Source organism: Micromys minutus (genome assembly GCF_963924665.1).
Source record: "Micromys minutus genome assembly, chromosome: 30".
Classification (NCBI taxonomy): Eukaryota; Metazoa; Chordata; class Mammalia; order Rodentia; family Muridae; genus Micromys; species Micromys minutus.
Genome location: NC_137965.1, coordinates 18,739,709 through 18,763,440, shown reverse-complemented (window position 1 = coordinate 18,763,440; position 23,732 = coordinate 18,739,709). Strand labels below are relative to the sequence as shown.

The following is a 23,732-nucleotide window of genomic DNA, read 5'->3' as shown; positions in this document are numbered from 1 at the left end:
TTGACAAATAGAGGAGCAGGGACTGGAGAAAAGATCCAGATATTGCTTCACCTGGGGATCCACCCCAAATTCAGCCACTAAACCCAAGCACTATTGCTGATGCCAAGAAGTGTTTACTGGCAGGAACCTGATATGGATGTCTCCTCAGAGGCTCTGCTGATACTGATACAGAGGAGGATGCTTGCAGCTAACCGCTGGACTGAATACGGGGACCCCAATGAAGGAGCTAGAGAAAGGACTGATGGAGCTGAAAGGGTCTGCAACTCCATGGGAAGAACAACATTATCAACCAACCAAACCCTCCAGAGCTCCCAGGGACTAAAACACCAACCAATGAGTTCACATGGAGAGACCCATGGCTCCAGTTGCATATGCAGCAGAGGATAGCATTGTCTGACATCAATGAGGAGAAGAGGCCTTTGGTTCAGTGAAGGCTCGTTTTTTCCCAGTGTAGGGAAATGGCAAGGTGTTGAGTGGGGAGAGGGTGGTTGGGAGAGGAAGCACCTTCATGGAGGTAATGGGAGGGGAGAGGGGATGGGGCTGGGGAAAGGGGATAACATCTGGAATGTAAATACAAAGAATATCCAATTAAAAAAATAAAATAAAAAATAAAATGGAGAGCTAGCCCTAAAGGACAAGTAGTATTATCTTCTTGAAATTTTATACCTCTTGCCAAATTGCTTTTCTTCTTGGAAGATCAGCATAAATGACAAAATACCACCAACATTTGAGATCCATCAACAGTAATAATTCAGTCCTAGAAATAATCATCAACAGTGTATCCAGGCCGACGCATCCTGCTGTTAGTAGTACCTCACAGGCAGTACCATTAAAGCAATAGTCTGTGCAATCCCAGTTCCCAAATACTGTGTTATGCCAACCTGGAAACCTGTCTTTCTAAACAAAAGGAAACAACATTTTTCACGCACACACCCTGCAAGCCCAGCAAGGTCTGCCAATGTTCCTGCTTCTATGGAGTCAATCTGTTCTCAAAAGAGCAAAAACATAAATCTAATTTAAAAAACAAAGAAAGAAGAGGGAGTGGGGGTAGAACACAGAAGGAAAGGGAGGGAAGGGAAGGAGGGATGGAGGCCTACATCATAGTTCCAGCTGCTAGCACACAGCAGGGCCTTGATAAAACACCTGTTTAACCATCAACAACAGACCCTCACTGGGAGTACGACAGTAAGTCCTGAGGAAATGTCTGTATGACCGGAAAGAAAAGACAACTCCTCACGGCTACACAACACCAACTTTCCCATTAGCAGTTTAGTCAAATGCCTTCTTTGAAAAGTATTAGTACCATCAAGACAAAATGTCTATGTAGAGACACACCCCATAACCATTAAATGTACTAAACACCATTTTCAAGCTACCTGGGGTAATAAAGCCCACTCAAAAAAAAAAAATCCCATGTATGCTTTTCTTGTCTCCTTAGTTTCTTACTTATGGCTCCTCTAAGAAGCATCTCACAGAAAGCCTCATCTTTTCACTTCATGCTAGGAACGAGACAGCTAACCACCTAGGCTTCCAGATAAGGCAAACGCCTGCCTCAGGGGGTTGTGCGGACATTCAAAAAGTGCAGGCAACACATCCTCACCCAGCAAACAGTAGAGTACAGTGGCATAAAGCACTGTTGCTGCCTCTGAGACCATCACCGTTACCAACCCTGCTTCCCATCTCCTGCAAGGATTCTCTGTAATCTTTGTTTACAGTCCTGCCACCCACCTGCTCACACACTAGCAGCTTTCAAGTTCTTCTAACTAAACAGGGTCAAGTTGATCACATGCTAAACAGAAAATGCTATCAATAATTTCCATACTCCTGCAAATAAATCTATCATCCTGATATATTTATTTTAACTTTTTCTCACTAAGTGCTACAATGTATGTGTTCCTTTTTATAACATGGAAGTAACCAAGCAACAAAAATAAAAGTATTTCAAAGTTTACTTGCTGATAAATACTTTTGAACAGTGTGAGATAATAATGAAAGGAGAAGGAAAGATTATTACAGATGGTATATAGTCCACATGCCTTGGAAATTGTTTTTAAAGTTTAGATTATCTAGAATATACAGAATGTTTGTCACTGCCGAGCTCATTTTTACTAAGAACAATAATTCTCTACTATTATTTTAACTTTTCTTGTCATGTGCATGGGTGTTTTGTATGTCTCTGCACCATGTCAGAGGAGAGCATTGGATTCCCTGGGACCAATGCTGTGTGTCACCATGTTGGTACTGGGAGGAGGACCATCTCTCCAGCCAAGTTCTCTACTTGAAGCACTCCAGGTTCTTTACAATTACTTCATACTACTCAAACTCTTAACACAAAACTGATTTTATTTAAATCAAATCTTTAAGAAGTGTTCCACACTGCACTATCAGAAAATGTCACGATGTCAGGAAAGTAGTTTAGACATTTCTGCTGTTATGTAACCCAGTGGGTCCTGTAGTTCAATGACAATAGCTTTCAGAGAGCTCTAAATCATTCCCATCTCTACAGCACTACAGCTGTGGCTTCAACCTTCCTGCTTCATTGGACCTAAGAAGCCAAATCTGCATGCACACAGCGCTGACTTCTGAAAACCCGAAACCTGCCAGTCTTTAGCTATCCTGCTACCTGCCAAGGATTTTGTTGTGTTCCTATTACCAGACAGCTTCCTTTTTTGTCTTATAGATCACAGAGGGGATCTGTTTACTTATTAGTAGTTTTAGATAAGGTCTTAGTATGTAGCCTAAGTTGGCCCTCAATCGACAGTTCTCTTGCCTCAGCCCACCAGGCACACAGGATGACATGTGTGTGCCACTATACATACCTTAAGGTGGACTGTGTCTTTAAAAAATTAGAAAACAAGAAATTCAAATCTACTCCAGAAGAATGCTCTAGACAGGCTTCTCTCTATTCTGGAAAACAGTTACATGGAAATTATATGGCAAGTGGGGCTTTTATTTTAACATGTATGGCTTTGCAAGCTAAGGAGCTAACACCTTCCTATGGTCCTGTGTTATTTGCGTTTTAGGCACTAACACTCTGTGCTGTACAGATCACATTTCCCCAGCTAATAATCCTACAATTTAAATTGTATTAGCTGCATCAACTACAAGCTGTAATTCTAAGGTATGATGAGAAACTGAAGCCAGAAGTGCATTTAGCCTACGGCGAGGAGTTCATCTGAGGCCAGGAGCAGGACAAACACCAGACAGAGCTCAAGCCAGGTCCAACCAAGGTCGGCAGACACCAGTTGTCCATGCTCCCAAATTTCTATTGGCCTCCTCCCTGGCTCCTGGTGCTAGCATATGGATGAAAGCTACTCCAAACTTCACACTCTCTTTTCTTTCAAGTCCAGTGGAAAAGATCAAGATTTACCCCCACCTGACAGGTAGTTCAAAGTTTCTCTGCATCTCAAAGAGCCATTTGATGCCATTTCACCGATGCCAGGAACACAGAACACCTAAGCCTATGTTATCACCAGCCATCTTAAACTGGACTGAAATCTCAACAGGAGCTCCGGCTTCAGGGTGGGACTTGAATGAAAGGTCGGTGAAAGCTGGACGTCTTAAACAGCAGATGTCAAACAATGCTGTGTCCCCGGCAGAGAAAATGAAAGACTGGGGAGACTCCTAAATTAATTGCTGAGACTCCTAAATTAATTGCTGTCAGAACTACTCTGATCCCACTAACATCTTGTCACCACCACACAACTTACTCTAACAAATCAGAGAAGGTACTTAAACTGCAGATCTGGGCTTTGAATCCATCTCTGTAAACATTTCAAGGATAGACTCCACATATAACTCATAATAGTGCTCCTTCCTGATCAGAACAAACAGAAGTAAGATCAGGACAAACCTACAGTGAAAGCAGGCAATGCTTGTGCTTTCTGTAGTTACGGTTTATACATAAACATGGTACAAAATCACAAGGTGGAAAAAGATCCTTAAGAAAAAGGCTCTCTCTCACCCTGTCTCCACGAGTCCTAATTAACTTTGCAGAGACAACCACTGTTACTAGTCTCTTGAACATATACAGAGTACATGAGTACAGATTTCATAAGAACAAACAGTACCACCATTTATTCTGTACCTTGTTTTTGAAAATATACCAGCTTTCCCCCTTTGAGGAGCATAAGGGAAAATGCCCAATGTAGGATCAGAGAAGCTCTCCAGGTAGATGCTCAGTCTCCTGCCTGCTGCACTCTATGCCAGCAGATGACTCAAAGCTCCCAATGAGCAGTTGTCCTCCCTTCTAAAGTGACATTATCACAAGTAATTGTAACAAAATAAGAGCCTGAGGTAAAAACTGTGGTCTTTGTGGGAAAATGTATTGGTATTTTTAAAACTGATTCTAATAAGATATACAGGGAGACACCTCTAGCCACTGGCACCACATTTTGCACAATGGCTCTTTGAAACTATAAATTGATTCCATCAAGCACCTTCAGAACAGATAAAGCCATCAAGCACCTTCAGAACAGATAAAGCTACACCATAGCATGTTCAAAAAAGTAACATAGTACAGAAACCTAGAAAAGTGTAAGAAAAGTCTTTGTACTATGCTAAATGAACAAAATATCCGCTAAATACTGCAAGAATTAAAAACATTAACATGGGATCTAGATGGATGTCTCTGCATTTTACAGCACTTGTTGCTCTTGCAGAGAACCCAAGGTTCAGCTCCCAGAACCCACATAGCCACTCACAAGAGCCTGTGACCCATTTCAGGGGAAACAATACCCTCCCTCCTCAGTCCTCTGGGGGTACTGGTACACACACAGCATATAACACAGACACAGACTTTTTTTTTAAGATAAGAAATGATACAACATAACCAACGCTCAATGAATTTAATTTCTAGACATCATTTTGATCCAGAAAAAGAAATATCTTAAGAAATGCAATCTTAACCCCACAGTGGCAATACATGAACATGATATTAACCAACACTTGGTATCCTGTCTAGTGCCAGATAATTGGCAGGCCCAGGTCTCTGAGGACACAGCAGACTTTCCTCCTAATTTACCTATTTTTAGTCCCAATAAATTATTTGTAACCAGAACATACAAGCTGTACAACAAAGTTATTTGTTTTTTTTTATGTGACAAATCAGGCAATCAAGGAATATTAATCCTGACCACCTTTCAGCCAACTACGACAACCTTCCTGCCTCCAATACAGAGGCTGTGTGGAGTAAAATTCACAACACAGCTTTTGTATAGATCAGGGACACTCTAGGCACCAAAGACATCTGAGAAGTATACATACAATCCTTAAAGACCCCCAGTATTAAACTGCTCAAATCCGAACAATAATTCCAATCTGTCTATTATGCTATCAAACTTGACTGGAACAAGCTCGCTGTGCTCTTTGAAGGATCACTTTGGATACATACTTCAAGGGAGTCTGGACTCAGAGTTAGTACAAAAAGCCAAGGAGTTGAGTTCACATCCCTGGCAAATGCTGATGCCACTCCACTGAGTATTTTTAGATACAGGACAGTTATGCAACAGAGCTGTTTCAGTGAAGCAATGGATCCTTCTTGAGAGAAACCAATCTTAAATCAGTCTTCCAAAGCTGAGATGTCTGAATATTCTTGAGGCAAAACAAAACACCTAAAATTTTTATGTTAACGATTAAAAAAATATTCTATACTATAAGGAAAAACAGGTGGGGCAAACAGACTCATCTACAAATAACTTCTAAAATCAGGATGTAGTTGGTATCAGACACTCTTTTAAATGGGGCTGTATGTTCCTTATTAAAAAGAAAACTATGCAATGAAAAAGGAAGTGACAGTACAAACAACTGGTTTTTAATCTGTCAGGAGAATCTCCTTCCATGTTCCTCTGCAAAAGAAAATGAAGACTTTAAGTACACACCTTTCCATGTAATGCAGACCTTTTACTCAGACAAAGTATATATGCTAATTTTAAAATAATACTAAGAGACTTGCCTCCCTGAAAGAGATGCTACAAGATTTGAACAGCAAGCTGTAATTTAGGGATTCGCTGCCAATTCAATGAAGTAGTACAGAAGCCCACTAATTAAAGAAAAAGGAAACAAAAACAAAAACTTAGGGTTGGAGAGATGGCCCAGCAATCAAGAGCACTGGCTGTTCTTCCAGAGGACCTGGCTTTAAATCCCACATGACTCAAAATCTTCTATACCTCTAATCCCAAGGAATCTAATGACCTCTTCTGCCATTGTTGGGCACTGCATATAGATGATGGATAGACTAACATGAAGATGAACTACACATACATTTAATAAAGGAAAAATTACAGGAAGAATGGAAGGGGGATAAGAAAAGACTCATTGAGAGACACTCTGACACAGTAGATTAAATAGGCTAAGCTACTCTCTGGGGACTTACAACTTATCTCTTTCTTGCAAAGGACAGACACTACTATCTTCGAACACTAAAACACAGTACTCAAGCTTTTAAAATTTTTTCTAAAATCTATAGCTAAACACCAATCTAGTCAAATACTCAGTGACTCTAGATACCCACTAATGGACAACTGCTTACAATACCACTCTGCTGAAAACTGTCCAACAAACAAATTCACCTTGAAACTCCAACTCAGGACCATCTCATGAGGACTTGGGGAGGAACAAATATAACGAGATTTCATCATAGGATTCCATGTTGGGCTGGTAAAATGGATCAATGGATATGTGTGCATGCCTTCGAGCTTGATGGCTGAACAATATGGTAGAAGGGGAGAACAGACTCCAACCCTCACAAGTTGTCCCCTGATTTCCATACACTCACCATGGTGCATAAACCTGTGTGCATGTGTCTGTGTGCGCACAGTGTAATTAATAAGTGTAATTAAAAAAATTTTTAAGAATCCAGGGCTGGCAGGATAACAGTGGGTAAAAGCACTTGCCATCAATCCTAACAAACTGAGTTCACTCCCTTAAAAAGAGAGCTGACTTATTGAATTCCACTATGCATATGTGATGCTCCGATACAATCAATGTTATGACAAAGAACGCAATATTAACTCTTAAGCATATTGTGGTAAATTCAAACCAAGTTAAAAATTAAAGAAATAAAATTTAAAATGACAAGTTCAAAAGGATCTATGAAAGTTAGATGTAGTGGCTCTTATCTAGAATTCTAGCACTCTGAAAGTAGTGGTTATCTTCAGCTACAAGTTCTAGGCCAGTCTGGGCTACAAGAGACCTTGTCGAGAGAGACAGACAGACAGACAGACAGACAGACAGAGAGAGAGAGAGAGAGACAGAGACAGAGAAAGCTAAAGTATTAAAAAACAGACAAACAAACAATGTTTAATAAAAAAGAAGGTGGGAAATAAGGACCAGAGACTAACGAAAGTGGTGAGGAGGAATGTGACAGGGATGACAGGATGGAGAGACAGACAGATGCATGCCCACACAAACGCGCCCACACACACACATACACACACACACACACACACACAAACCCAAGATGAACAGAAAATGAATAGCAAAGTGTTAGCCTTGAGCACACTGTTAATAATTGCACACCACAGTGGCTAAGGCCTGTCACCTGTCTCCTCGGCAGGACCGGATGGAGCTTGGTGCTGCCTCCTCACTGAATGGGCCTACACTTGTCCAGGGGCTGTTTCACCTATGCAGACCTGAGAAGATTATCCTGATAACCTCCAGTCCCTTCCAATACTGAACATCTAGGTGACCAATAACTGAAAAATGAGTACTAATGGATGGAATGCTCTCCTTTCACCTAAATTTCTGGTTACTGTTCATCACCCATTTTGTTACAGAACCAACATTTTCACCAACTCTAAATTTACTTGCCAATGTTGCTCTTTTCATCAATCTTCTAGATTATGCAAAAGAATCAGTATCACCTTCAAGACTGATTCTTAAAGTAAATTTTATAAGATGTTGTATAGCAGTTCCTCCCAGATTGAAACCTTCCATTTTGGAGTGAACCTGGTTAAGAAGTAGGATGGTAAGAGAGAGGCGAAACACTGAATCTTGCAAGGAGGCTTAGAAGAATCAGAAAATAAACAACTGTCTATAAACAACAACAAATTCCTTTACTTCTTGTTACTCAGGGTAAGACTAAAAACAATCCACCAAAGAAGTTCTCTTTGTAAAAATAGGAACTAACTGCTTACAACAAGGCGTAACTCTGAAGGTTTCCCCAAATGCCCCAGCTATTAAGTAAAGCGTTTATGACACAGGACTTACAGGTTTGCTTAAATACAAGGAGCAGTGTTTAGTGGGTGAGGGGAGAGGAATTTGGAGCATAGCATTCACAAAGCACACTTAAATCTACAGACTCAGATTTGCCTCTAAGAATAGCTCCTAACACCTGCATCAGCTTTTAAAAGGACACCTAATGTGTTCAGTTCCAAATGCTGTGTCTTCCACACCCCCCAAAACACATCACTCCACAGACTACAGAGAAAAGTATGAGAAACAGACCTCTGAGCAGCATGAGAAGGGTTGACAAAACTAAAAGTCAGGCTCTACTGAGGAAAGCTCAGACAAAAACAACTTTTGTGTGGTCGTTTTTTTCTTTTTTGGAGGGAAAATGGGTGTTTTGAGACAGGGTTTCTCTGTGTAGCCCTGACTGTCCTAGAATTCATTCTGTAAACCAGGCTAGCCTTGAACTCAGAGACCATGCCTCTGCTGGGACTAACAGTGTAGTCACCACTGCCCAGCTTGTGTGGTACTACAAGATGTATAGTATCATGGAAACTTTCCAATTTAATCCATGATGTATCCAAATAATAGCAGGACTCAACTTCACACAAGTGGACAGTAGGTCAAGTTAAGTACAATGCCCAGCCTTACTTCCTAAGTGGTTGAGAGTCCAATCCTGAGGAAGCTTAAGCCATGCTTTCTGACTACAGCATGTGACTGAGGAGCTAAGGCAACACAATTAAGAAGTTAGAGTCATCACAGAGTTAGTGGAAAGTGAAAGCTACTTTGCTTGGCTTTGACCAATGAACTTCCAAATAGGAGAAACCAGCACAACCAAGAGATCTAAGTTCTTAGGGGACTTTTCTGGGCACAGAATGACACCTTTGGTGTGCTTTGCCAGCTGATGAACATGAGGACAGATGGTACAACCTTCTCTCTGTAAACTAACGAAACTGCTGCCATCTGTGGGCCTGTTGGCTTACCCTGGGCATTTTATGTAAGACCTCCAAGGTACATCACAGACAGTGCTGACACCTGGAAAGGCAATCTTCTCAGAATGTTCTTCCCACAGAAGCCAACATTTATACCTCAGAATGCTTTGTAGAAGACAGACCTCCAACAAATGGTACTGGCTAAAAGCTGAGCATCTGACAGGCCTCTGCATAGCCCTGCCCTCACAACAGCAATGGATCCTGTCCTGTGTTCATTCAAAAAAGGCTTTCATTTCTAGACAAACAAAATCTTGACTCAGGAGGCAAGAAGTGTGCATTCCAGAGGCATCCCCAAGACTGAAAGGAAAATAAGTAAATAAAAACCTCATCACAAAGTCAACAAATCTAGCTCCATGGGCTAAACTACATACCTCTGGATAACGCCACCCAGCAGATCTCACAGAACAGAAGTAATAACTCTTAGTAAGCAGACCTGGCTGAGGTGGTATGAGGTATGGCACCCACAGACTGTATGTGTCACAGGGATATTCATCACCACCGCTGATACATGGTCTCAACATCAGCTCCTGCCCTATTTGAGTCTTACCCTGACTTCCTTTGATGATGAACAGTAATATGAATAGTGTGAGCTAAATGAAACCTTTTCCTCCCCATGATGCTTTAGTCATGGTGTTTCATCACAATAGAGCCTGAGAGTACCTTTTGCTGTTTCTGAAGGAGCAATTACAAAAGTTTTCTAAAAGCCCCTTAAACCAGCTTGCTTCTCTGCTTTGATTCTTTCTCACCATTTCCCATAAGTTAATCCTATCTACAGCCACCCCAAATGAATGTCACACCCTCCACCTGTCAGAGAAATGGCCAGCATCATCCCTTGCCCATCTCCATCTACAGTCATCTTTGATATGGCCTTTCCTTCCTGACTAAGCCAAGTCTCTGGTGCCAGCTGACTACTACAGCGCCACAGGAACTATTCTTACAAAGATGGGGGCTGCGGCTCTCAGTTTCCTTCCCCCTCCTCATTTATTTATTTATTTATGAGAAAAAAGGAGTATTGAGAAGGGGTCTTGTGTAGAACAGGTGGGCCTGCATGTTTCCATAAACTCAGGATCCTGTTTCCACCTCACAAGTCCTGGAATTACAGGTGCACAACACCATATGCCCAGTTTTGGGCCATATATCTAAAAACTGGCTCTTTTTTCCCATAGAAGAAAATAAGTTCATTGATCAACAAGTCTCTACTGTTCCCAGTAAATGACCTCCAGGTTGAGAATGGGTTTTTAATAATTATATTGCCCATTCTCTAGACATAAACAAGTAGATAAGATATAAGCTGAACATTAACTTGGCAAAGATAGTACAATGACACAGATTAAGTGTGAAGAATTGGGCTTTTAAAACATGCCTTTCAAGGTGCAGGTACAGAGCCATGAGAAGCAATCCTCAGTCTTAACTAATTCCTTTTGTACCCAACATACCCTATAGCAAACAACTTACCTGATGGAGATTTTGAAGACCCAGAATATTCACAAAAAAACAAAGGGTTAGACATTTAATTTTAAAGGAAAAAAAAAAAAAGCCAAGTAGTCTAACTTGTCTGGGAATTGTAATCAGGAAGAAAAAGACACTGTAATACAGAACCTGAAAGTTGGTAAAGTTCTTAAACTCATTAAAAGATTACAATTCAGAAAGTAAGTGACACAAAGTCACCAGCCCAGTACCTCTAAGAATTGCAATAAACCAAACTGTCTTCCTACTGGATCCCTGATCATAATGGGGGAGACAGACAGACAGACAGGGGTCTTTGTATAGCCCTAGCTATCTTGGAGCTCTCTATATAGGTCAGGCTGGCTTCAAACTAAGAGACCTACTTGCCTCTACCTCCCAAATGCTGGGATCAAAGATGTGAGTTGTCACACCCAGCAAAGTGTGCATCTTCTAAGACGGCAAACGAGTGACTCAATGTCATTTTCAATCTCAGCTGCAGAGGGCTGCTCCCTCCCTCCCTCTAGATAAGGGTTAACTTGTTAATAGGGGTAGGATAGAGACTGTGCTGTCTCCTTAGTATGAGTTATAGAGGTCAAGCTAAGGTTTATAACATACAATCTCTCATTTCAAATAATAGCTCTGCAATAAAATGGAGCTCTATAAACTAATGAGCCTTGGATTGGACTTTGTTCAAAGTAGTGGACTCAAGAAGACACTATCTTAAACAAAATGATCAAATTAACTGTCAAGACTCTCAAAATGAGTGGCCAGCCCTATGGGTTACCTATAAGTAGACTAAGATACTAGTGAAAAAATTTAAAGATGTATATTCACAGTTATCTCACTAATTAAAATTACAAGGGCCTAAAGGGTAATCTCTTTGTTCTTTCGTTCAACTATGTATAGAAGAGTTCTAAGACAGGTTGCCTAGCATGTCTGAGCATGCTTAATTAGTACTTGCTTTGAGGAAGCCATAGATACAAGATTCTCTAATGAGTATAAAGTGTATGCTGACTTTCTTACCAGCAGTACTCTTATAATCTACAAGTAACTATGTATGGATACTTCTATAACCCACATTTAAAGTAGACTGTATCCTATCCACATACTAGTCAGGCCCAATTCTGCTTAACTTCCATGAGAAGATGAGACCATATACATTCAGGGTAGGATAACCAAAGACTACAACATGACTTTCCAACTCTGATTCAAAATTTGGCAACAAAGCCTCCCACATTAGACAATGTAAAAAAAAAAAAAGTCAATAAGCATTTTCATGGCAGATGATGCAATAAGGAAACCAAAATTATATAAAATATTGAGAAATACTTGTTATATATGCCAAAGATAAAAGACGAATACACAAAGTCCCCAATACACAAACACTAATTTTATTTTTGAGGCAGGGTCTTATGTAACCCAAGCTAATCTCAAACTCATATTTCTACCTCTTTCTCCTGAATGCTCATATTACAAGTATATTTTATAACCATACCTAGATAAAAAAACAACATATAAATACAAGTTTGGACACTTGAAATATCATACAGTGGTAAGTACTCAGCATGCACAAAGGTCTAGTTCAATCTCTGGCACTAAAAGTTAATAAATTAATTAAAATAAAATGAGAACAAGATGATTAACCAAAATTCCTAAATACAAGCAGATAAGGAAGCCAAGCACAGGGGTTCACACTGTAATGCTGGCTACTTGGAGGCTTGAGCCAGGAGACCTCACAGTTAGAGCCGACCTGAGCAACAGAACAAGTAACCCTAACTCAAAAGGTAAAAATAATAAGGGGGAGGGCTGGATATTTGAAAAGGAGAAACAAACAAAAAACTGTCAACTTTGCTCTTAAAAAGAGACATTCGTTATGGGCTTGGGTCCAATATGGGAGAAATATGGGACAGGGTCATTTCTATCAATATACTTCTAGGTCCATCCATTTTTCTGCAAAGTTCATTTTTCTTTACAGCTGAATCATCTTTTTCACTTTGCACACATACCACATTTTTCTTACCAATTTATCTGCTGATGGATATCAACAAGAATTGAAAAGGAGTGGACTAGCCTAAGGGACTATCTATAAATAGACTCAGAAGGGGGGGGGGGTGTAAAGAAAGAACTTGCATTCCCAATTAATTATCTCACAAATTCAAATCCTAACTTCCTTTACTGTAATCTCCAATATGCAGATAAGATAACAAGAAGTAAACTCAGGTAAGTGGCTTTAATGTAAAACTCAGAGAGACACTAAAAGACAGAAAGCTGACTGCTTCAGTTTGTACTTTCAACCTCAACATATTTTTGGGGTTTTGTCTCTTTTCGTGGTAGACATGTGAAGTCAGTTTAGGTCATTGTTTTGTCAACCTGACACAAGCCTATACATATCTGGGATGAGATCTCACTTGAGGAAATGCTTCCAATAGCCTGGGCCTATGGGTGTGTCGGTGGGACTTCTCAACAGCAGATAGAGGAAGGCCCAACCCACTATGGCTAGTACTATCCTGGAGCAGATAGGCCTGGACTCTGGAGGAAAAACAGCTGAACCAACCAGGGAAAACAAAGCAGCAGATAAGAGTTTCCGGGTGAACTCAGCTTCAGATCCTGCCTTTAGGTTCCTGCTCTGACTCACCTCCATGATACACTGTAACACGGAAGTGTGAGACAAGCAAACCTGTCTCTCTACAAGCTGCTTTTGGTTATTACGTTTGTCATGTTTTTAGCAAAACAAACTAGAACAATACTGAAGTAGGGAAAAAACATTTTTGTAATTCAAAAGAATCCAACTTGTTGCAGGACTGTAGTGGTGGTACATGCTTTTAATCCCAGCACTAGAGAGGCAGACGCAGGAGGACCTCTGGGAGTTCCAGCCCAGCATGGTCTACATAGTGAGTTCCAGGACAGCCAGGGCTATGTAGAGAGACCCTATCAGAGAAGAGAGGGAGGGAGGGAGGGAAGGAATAAAGGGGAGGGGAAAAGGGGAGGGGAGGAAGGGAACAAATTTAACAGTTTGCACAGTGTTAGATAGGTGAATTACAAAGGAGAAAAGAGGGTGCTACTGTCCTGGACAGGAAGCATTTCAGGATGAAGAGAGGGCTCTAAGACAGAGTTTCCGTTGTATTTTAGAAGATTCAATCTAACTAGGCCAAATGGAAAAACAACATATGCCACTGAGTGATCGCTAAAACAGCAACCATGAGGAAGGGAATCCGAACATAGATGCCGGAAGATACAATAAGCACGTGCAGAAGTGCAGTCACGTTTGGTTTGGAAGCTGAGAGTCAAGTGTGTGGGTAAACCCTACTGGAAATGCTTTACTGTGGCACAGGGCATTCTCACAGCCTCCCTTAGACCTGCCCATGCTATGCCCATCCAGGCCAGCTTTGATCGCTAGACCAAAAACAATAAAACAAAACCACTGACCACCACCAAGTGCACTCAGGATCCACTTTGGCATTTAGATCTAAGGGCTCCTCACTAAAATGTCTACTAACAGTTGTATGCACACTGGAGGCCACAGGTCAGGTCCTGCTGTCTTGAGAAGCAAGCAGCTGCACAAGCTTCCTACAATACACTTAGGAGTGCCTTACTGATGAGAAAGCAACACTCAATAGGTCCCCAATATCCTCGGAACCCCAAACTGACAGCAGCCTAGCCTTTCTCAGTGGACCCTGTACCCCCCAAGCAACTGTTGTAGTCCTCTCAGCTCACATTCCTCTTCCATAGGCACTCACAAGGTCAGTCATCAGAGGACCTCACTCAGCTCCAGTCTCCAGACACTCAAGGAAAAGCAAAATGCAAATGAAGAAACCCCTAAGGATTTGTTGCGGCCACAAACCACAGTGTTGGGGAAACTCACCCATATCTCCAGGTTCTTGTGTCCCAGAGCAAAGGACTGCACCAGGGAACAAGGATATCTGTAGAAACAGTTTATAAACTAGGACAAAAACACTCAAGAATGACAGTAAGCTAGTGAAAAAAATCATTGGCCAGGTCATAAGGCCCAGGGCCTTTCTCGCAGATGTGGCTCTGTTGTATCAGCAACAGATGGGAAGAGGTAGGTTTCCAGTCCCCTGCAGACCGGCTTCTTTCACTGTCACTCCAGTCCCTACTCCCCACCATAGATGACAGTGCATTTGTGAACCCATGTTTTAAAATAAACAAGAAAAAGAGAGAAAAGAAAGGAAGAAAAAAAAAAAGGAAGAGAGAGGAGGGCAAGTGTAATATAATCCTGCACTGGGGAAGTGCAAGCATAGGCTCCCTGGGGCTTGCAGGCCAGCTAACCTAGTATGTGAGACCAGTCTCCAAAACTAAGGTGGACAGCTCCCTAAGGATGATACTTAGGGGTAACCTCTGGCCTCTACACACAGATAACACAGATGCACATGCAAACACAAAAAGAGAATTAAAACAGATTAGCAGTACAAAATCTTAAATTTTACTGTTTTCAAAATACTAGAAAGTAAAAGACATTAGGATCCAAAAGATGTAAGAAACAAAGGGAACACACAAGAGTATGATTACAAAAGGAAATGCTGGCAACCAGAGGGTAGCAGGTCACTGGGCAACTCTAATTGAAATGCACAAATGATTCCCAGGTGGAGCGTTCCAGGGACAAAGTCAGAACACGTGAACCACACATAACAGAAGGGATCATTGTGGAGATAAATGCACTAAACAAAATACTCACTTCTGAATTTGTATTTAATTTCTTAACATTTTTTTCTCTGAAAATGTTTCCCCTCCCACAAACAGCTGCTGCTGCGCTTGTCCACCAGCCTTGCCTTCCCTGTTCTCCAGCATTTCCCTTAACTGTCCAAGGCACTTGCTCCTGCCATTCACAGCCTTCACTGTCTCTCTGCTCACCACAGGAGACCATTTTACCTTTGGAAACAGTGTCACACAGCAGGAAAAACACACAGAAATAAATTCAAATCCCAAGTCGGCCATCATCTAGCCCTGTGGCCTTGAGAAAGGTCTCTGATCTCTCTGAGCTGCACAACCTTAGACTGTATAGAAAGGTCAATACTAAGTCACAGAAAGTTGTTATAAAGCTAAAGAGTAATGAACATAAAACGCACGAAGAATTATGGGCATAGTGGTCAAATGTCATCAGCAACATTATATCCACCTGAATGGTAGCCACTGTGATGCCAGAACGGTTCCTGTTTCATCACTGTGTAGCCAAAGCCAGAAGAGTCCAACTCAACATGGAACTTCAAATGGTTAAGGCGCTAAAATGAGCTCAAGGTATATAACTCATTCTCTAAGACTTGAGTTCACAGTGTATCATCTCCAACTTTCTACAGCTCTCAATAGTGCTCAGCCCATACCACAGCTACCTCCCACTTCTTCAGGCATGGCCTTATAAGGAAGGCAGTGAAGTTAACTGTGGCAATGCTTTAAAATGCATTATCACACGTGTACATGTAGGAGCATGTGCTCTCCTCCCACTGTGGGGCTCAGGGCACGCAGGTCATCAGTGGCACAGTGAGTCCTTTGATCTCTGAACCAAGACAAGTGGAAAAGGCATCAGTAACTATCGAGAATCTGTAAGAGATCAAAGCTTTGCGGGCTTTGCTGGCTTTAGTGCAGGATGAAGCTTCTTAGTAGAGTTAGAGTATATATTGTTAAATGTTAAATTCTGCAAAATGCTTCTAAAAGTTTTCAATGCCATAGTAAAACCCTTCACCTTTGTGTATGCAACCTTAACAGTTTTAAAAAACTGTGTTTGTGGCATACAGAGCCAGTTCTAAGACAGCCAAGGCTACACAAAGAAACCATGTTTTGAAAACAAAACAACAAAGTGTTTTGAGATCTTCTGTTATCCTTGTGCCTAATACTGACCAGGAGTCTGGCTTTGAGTTTTCAACAAAGAGCATGACAGAGCCATAAAATTGAATTTAAAAGATGGCTCTCATAATCCAGACATTCATGTTCTTTCTGGAATTGTGATGCATGCTGTGCAGTGATCTTAAAAATGGGGGGGAGTACAAATGATTTTTTATAATATCTTAATAACTCTTGGGAAATCTAGGTATTCCCTGCTATGGACTCCCTCTGGAAAACTTTGTATACTTTGTAAATTTTGTAAATCCTCAAAGCAGGAAAGTAGCCAGACCCCACCCCACAAGACTTTCCCTAATGGACCCTAAAGGCCATTTTCTAATAGCTGTAACTGTCATTCCTAGCCCTAAGGCAGAAGAGGGCCCAGGCCACACCCACAAAAATTCCCACTAATCTCTGAACAGGAAAACCCACCAATCCCTGAGCTCCCCCAAGCTCAGGACTTGAAATCCCACCAATCCTCACCCTAGAAATCTCTGTATAAGCCCTGTCTAAGAAGCAGTGAAGTGGAGGTGGGCTGAGGCTCCTGAGTCCTCAGCTTAGCTGGGGATACCCTACCCTGAAAGCTGCAAGCTGAACAAAAGGAACTGCCCAACAGAGCTATTACACAGTAGCACTCCATAGCTCAGCTAGGAATATCCTCCCTCCCTCAGGGCTGCAAGGCTTCTGCTGAGGATTCTTCTCAGAGCTCTGTGGTTCCTGGGGCCCCAAGTCCCCGGAGACCTTTCCATCTGAACAGGAATGCCAGTAATCCAAAGAAAAGTTAAGTGGCGGAGTTTAAGGCAAAGGACCTGTAAAGAGGCTTGTACTAGCTGTAGTAATGAAGAAAGAAAAATAGCATGTTCATGATATGATTTGCAAGTTAGATACAGAGGGAAATCTTGCTGTAACAACTGGATTTGGGGACTAGAAATGCGCAGGGAGATCAGAGAAGCTTGAGTGCTGACTCACATCTACTGAAACGGAGAATACTAAGGGTCCTGATTTGATGCTTTCCTGGGATGACTATGACTTAAGACTAATGCCCAATCTTAAATCTCATCTATCAAACTGAACAATATAACCTGGAAACAGAGGGAGAAGACAGAAACTTAGGTGTCATTATAATAGATGAGATTAAAGACAAAAAATAATCTTTAAAAAGCTATACACCTCTAACATCTAAAGATAGAGATGGGTAAAGCTACAAGGCAGAATGTAGAGTTGAGGCTAGAAAAATAAGATAGGAAAGCCCAGTGTTCTGAAAAGAGAGACATTTCAACTTTACTGAGGCCATAGGTACATCAAGTGCAGAAAAGGAGACCTGTGAATTTAGCATTGAGAGGTCACTGGGAAGGATAATGCTCTATTAGGTACAGAAAGAAACCACAATGAACTAGAATAGAGGCTTAAACAACCCTTGCAAAGACTAAGCCACATTTTCTGCTAAGTTTGCCAAACCATCACTAAGCAGACAACTTCAGCCAAAGGACTGGCAGTGCAGCCATCACAGAAGTCTGCTTGATGTACAGAAGAAGGGGAGCAAGTCAGAGAAAGCATCTCACACTTACGTAGCGAGTGAGACCACACTGCAGTGGAAATGGAGCACATATGCTCACTTCTAGCAGCACTCACAAAAAAAAGTGTTTTTGCCCCTGAAGTGATGGGATGATAATAAAGAGCTTCACTCGTAAGTCAGGCCTTGCATTCGATTAACAAAAATTCCTATTTTCAGAGCCCTTAGATTTCAAAATTGTGGATAGGGAACTACAAATTTGCATGCAACACAATTTTTGAGAGAATAAAGATTAAACTCAAGTGTCTCAGAGGGCTCTGGATTAAAGTGCAGCTCTCCTCATTACAAAGCACATGAACAAGGTGTCAAATGTCTATGAGCTTACATGGTATCTGCTGTGAGTCTTCTGGGAACCATGGGAACAATCACTAGGTTGGAAGCTTCTAGTATCGTTTGGCACTGGACAGTGGAATGACTGTCTCCGTGTGCTGAGAACTTCCCTGGACTTAGCATGGCTAGTACCACTTCTTGGGAAACTAGCACAGTTGGTCACTCTACCCAGCAGGCAGTGATTCTGGGCTACATTCTAATATGAAAAAACAAGTTAATGGAGAGTAGAAATGTACAGTGAGGAAAAAACGACTCAGTTTCAACAGTCAAATAAGTCACTGTCTATGAGTTACAGGCCCTTATATGGGTCAGAATTCTGAACACACACCCACTCTAGTGTGTAACCTTTCTCTTAAGAATGGAGATGAGCATACCCAACTCAGGACCTTCTCCACAGACAGAATCAGAGTGGAGAAGCTGAAAGGACATGTTCTCCAAATGACCGTTTGGGCCTGTGTCAATCAGGGTCTTCTAGAGTGAATGTGTGTGTGTGTGTGTGTGTGTGTGTGTGTACACATATTATGAGTTTTGTCAATGCATACCTATATGTTTATATACATGTATATGTGTGTATATATGTATATGAATTTATTGTACATATGGAATGACTTACAGGCTGCAGTCCAACTAATCCAACAATGACTAGCTTGTGAATGGAAAGTCCAAAAACCTAGTAGTCACTTAGTCCCACAAGGCTGGGTATCTGAACTGGATCTCATAGATACATTTCTCAACCAAGGCTCCTTCTTCTCTGATGACTCTTGCTTGTGTCCAGTTGACAAAACCAACTAGTACAACTGACACTTTTGGTCAATTTGACAAACACATCACTAATAAGCTACAACCCCCCCCCCCCTTTTTTTTTATCCATCTCCAAGATCTCACATTAAAATCAAAACTTGAAAAGTCCCAGAGTCTTTACAAATTCAAACACATTAAAATTTCAGTCACTTTAAAACCACCAACTTCTTAAATTCCAAAGTCTTTTAAAATTCAGAATCTCTCAACTGTGGGCTCCAGTAAAATACTTTCTTAGTTCAAGAGGGAAAAATCGGGGCACAGTCACAATCAAAACCAAATTCCAACCAACCATCTAATGTCTGGAATCCATTCACAATCTTCTGGACTCTTCCGAAGGGTTTGGAACACTTCTCCAACTCTGCCTCCTGCAGCATCTTCTAGGCTCCAGCTGCCCACACGCCACTGCTACTACTGGTCTTGGTGGTGATGCCAGGGTACTGGCCTCTCCAATATGCTGGGGTCTTCTGCACTGGGCTGCTTTTTCACCAGTTGTCTCTCACAGGCTCCCTTCATGGTAACAAGCTACAAATGCTCTGCATGACCCCTTCAATTCTGGGCTATCAACTGTCACTAAGACTGCACCTTCACCAATGGCTTCTCCTGGCCTCTCACAGTGCCATGCCTCAGCTGTGCTCTGTGACCCCTTCATGCCTTTAAAACCAGGACCACCTGGGTGACTCTTACACATTACCAAGTCCAGCTGCAGCAGGAAGTACAACATTGGTCATCTCTGGAACAGTTTCTTGTGCTTTCAGGAAACACTTCTCAGAAGATTTCACCTTGATGATGCTGGTCTCTTTTTCAACACCACTAATTTCTTAGCCCCAGGTAATCAGCATCAATTGTCCCAGTAACATAAAGGTTCCACTTCAATGGTTCTGGTCTCTTGTTAATCACAGCTGACTCTTCAGCTCCAGCTGACTAGAATGACAGAATCTATCAAAATAGCAAACAGTCCTGACAGTCTTTAAATTCCCTTTGTAACAGGCCAGACCTCTATCTTCTGCACTACTTTCAACACTCTTATTTTTCTAGCTCCTCGAGAACATTCCAATAACGCTCAACACTCAATGGCATTTCTAACTCAAAGATCCAAAGTCCTTCCACAATCCTCCCAAAAACATGGTCAAGTCTGTCACAGCAATACCCCACTATGCTGGTATCAACACATATTAGTTAGGGTTTCTGTTGCTGGGACAAAACACCAGGACTAAAGAGCAAGTTGGGGAAGAAAGGGCTTACACTTCCAAATTGCTGTTCACCACTGAAAGCAATCAGGACAGGAACTCAAGCAGAGCAGAAGCCAGGAGGGAGGAGCTGATGCAGACCACAGAGAAGTGGTGTTTACTGACTTGCTTCTCATGGCTTGCTCAGCCTGCTTTCCTATAGAACCCAGAACTACAAAACTGGAATGGTCCTGATCACTAGTTGAGAAAATGCCTTACAGCTGGATCATATGGTTCAAGTGGTAGAGTAGACTGCACAGAAGCCTGGTCTGTTCAAGAGCCTTCCCCTGTTCCAGGCCAGATAAGAGAGTTAAAGGGAGATGTGGGGGGAACCACCACCTCTGCATCTTCCAAGTCCTTGACGGTGGCACTGATTTCTGCAGTTCCTCCATGGATACGATACTGTTTTTGGTTCACTATTTTCTTTGGCAGAGGCAACTCTAAAGGTTTCCATTTAGCCTTTCAAGCCATAAGAGCCTCACTCCACAGGTCAGGGAACCAATATGAGAATTCTGCCAACTTCTAAGTATATCTATCCCAATTATACATTCAAGAACTGGGGAAATGAAAATGACCACAGGATGAGCTGGGGGACCTACTGAGTTGAACATCAGACAAACTCCAATCAATCACCTGGCCACCATAAGCCTTTAATTTAACTGGAGGACCACGTTTCTTAGAATCTCCTGGAATCAGCATCTACTCCAAACCAGCATCCAATATATCCTAGGAAGTCTAATTATTTCCTTTCCCCCAGTGTACAGTTTCCCTTGTCAAAGGCCATAGATCTCTCTGGGGAAGAACTGGAGAAAGGCTAACAGTAGAACTAGGTGTCTTATCAAGATCCTTCCCCATGGAAACTTGGCAGCCCCTTTATTCCAAGGGTTCTGAGTCTACATATTGGCTCAAGTCTGGAAATTAATTCACTGGCTAAGATCACCTTTTGCCATGATTCAATGTAGCCTTTCTTTCATTTGTTTGAGAAGTTTTCTGCTCATACAGATCAAACAAAATGCTGTAGGCTTCTCATCTAGTTCATGTGTGGAAACACCATGATTAGCCAGCACAAAAGAGCCATATGATGATAAAATTCACTTTGCCTGTTTTGACCGTTATAGGTTAGGCCATTATAAAGATTGCATTGTCTATACTGTCCATTACAATAACTTTGATTAGCTTGACTCTGTGGATTTAGCGCTGACCCCTGACCCCTGCTACCTTGGATCCAGTTAAACCCATTGCATTTAATTCATCCAACTGAGCAGCAGCATCTCCAACCCTAAGGTGTGGCACAGGAAAAGGGTCACACAACAAAACTCTCCAAATGTGCTGGTGCCCCTCTCACCATTTTGTGTCTTATAGGATTTGTGAAGGGCTTGTCTTCTGGGCCTTCCCATTGTGGAGGATTAGGTTTTACACAGCATACCCACTCCAGCATTGCAATTTTCTTAAGCCTTAAAAACCCCTTTATCAACAATAAGCCAAGGGATATCAGGCATCCCCAACTCCTTTTCAGTTAGGCCATCTTTTAGTAAAAAAGTTTTTTACACCTTTTTTAAATCGTGTGAGCTTCTATATTAAACCTTGTCTAGTAGTTGCTCAGTCCCACAAGGCTGGGTCTCTTAGAGGTGTTTTCTCAACTGAGGCTCCTGCCTCCCTGATGACTCTAGCTTGAGTCAAGCTGACACACAAACCCAGCCAGTAAAAGACCCAAAAGCCTTGTCCTCTAACCCCAACAGCCTACATGAATTAATACCATGTTACCCAGACTGAGAGATCTATGTAAACAGAGACTACACTGTGTGATAAGATTCATACTGATGTATGTTGTTACACACATAAATTATGCTTCTGTAAGACGGGTGTTTTGTGTCCCCACTGTAGTAAGTTAGAAAGTATCTGTAAAATTAATTCTTCAAAGTACATTGCATAAAATCTCCAAGAATAAAAATATTATACACACACATATACACATACATATGTGTGTGTGTATATACAAACACACACATACATATATATAATTTCTGAAATTGTATTTTTTAGTAAGAAAAGTTCAAACTCATAAGAAAGTTCTAAGTAAATTAAACTCACACTGAGAAACAGAATCTCAACCTGGCTTTACAACTGAAATTTTCCTATTTGACGGTGAAGTGTTAAATGGTACAACCATGTTGGAAAATTATTTGGCAATTTCTACTTTTAAACACATGCCAACACTATGACTCAGAAATTCCACTTTCTGAGTGCACAGCTCTACCCAAAGTTATGCACTGTACATGGATGTTCACAGCAGTTTTAGGAGCCAGAAACTGGAAGAAATCCAAATGTTCATCAACAGAACGGGCAAAGTGTGTGCTTATATCAATGGAAAAATAACACCAGTTTAAAAGAGCAGTCTAACAAGGTACACAATTGGGATGAATCTCAGATATCATACTGAATAAAAGAAGCCTGATATAATGAAGAACATGGGCTAGCCTTCAATGAAGTACAGCAGCAGCACCTCCATCAAAGACCTGATGTACTACACCAAGGGACATCTATGAAGTGGAGAGTAAGCTTTCAGACATCAACAGTGAACCTGCTAGAGCCTTGATCTGGGAATTCTACGTTTTTATAATTATAAACAATACATTTGTATTATTTATAAACTGCCCGGTATAAGATATTTTATTACAGCAGAATGGAGTAAGATGAGTCTAACGTCTTAGAAGGAGCAGCAGCAGGTATCTGTAAGAACTAGAATATTCTATAATTGATTAGGTGGGAGTTTACATGTAAGACAGTAAGTTATATTGCTAAATATAAATGCAGAAGTCCTCTCTAAACTATTAAGTTGAAGTATAACCTAAAGACAAGGCCTTTAATAAAAGGATTAAGTCATAAGAGCAGAGCCCTCATGAATAAGATTGGTATTCTCACAGGATATTCCAGAAGACTTCTCAACCTGTTCCCAACAGCAATAGTCATCAGAGTTCAAGTCAAAAGAGTACACCCCACCATCTTCACAGAACCCTGTAAATTGGCACAAGTCAGATTTTCCCGGGACCAGTGGGGATGGAATAGAACATACTTCTTCAGCATGCAAACCAGAAAATCGAAAGGTTAGGGTTGTCTAGTGTGACTCTCCTACCCTGATTGGAAGGCCCTGTACCTACCCAACACTGGGCATCCCCCAAACAGCGGTGCCCTTCAGAGAGGCTGCAGTAACTCTCAGGAGAAGAGAGAAACATAGAAAGAGGGGACAAGTGACTTACTTGTGAAAGGACAGGGCACTGTGAATCTCACTATCTTGGCAGGACACAGGAGACTGAATTCACAGCACCAAGTCTCATTATCACCAAGTCTAACAAACTGCAATAAGGT

The 23,732-nt window shown here is 41.4% G+C and overlaps 1 protein-coding gene across 2 annotated transcripts in view; it reads right to left on the bottom strand.

Annotated features, from left to right (window-relative positions):
* Positions 1-23,732, bottom strand: part of TULP4 (TUB like protein 4) — a 123,535-nt gene that overhangs the window by 75,663 nt on the left and 24,140 nt on the right. The window lies entirely within an intron of this gene.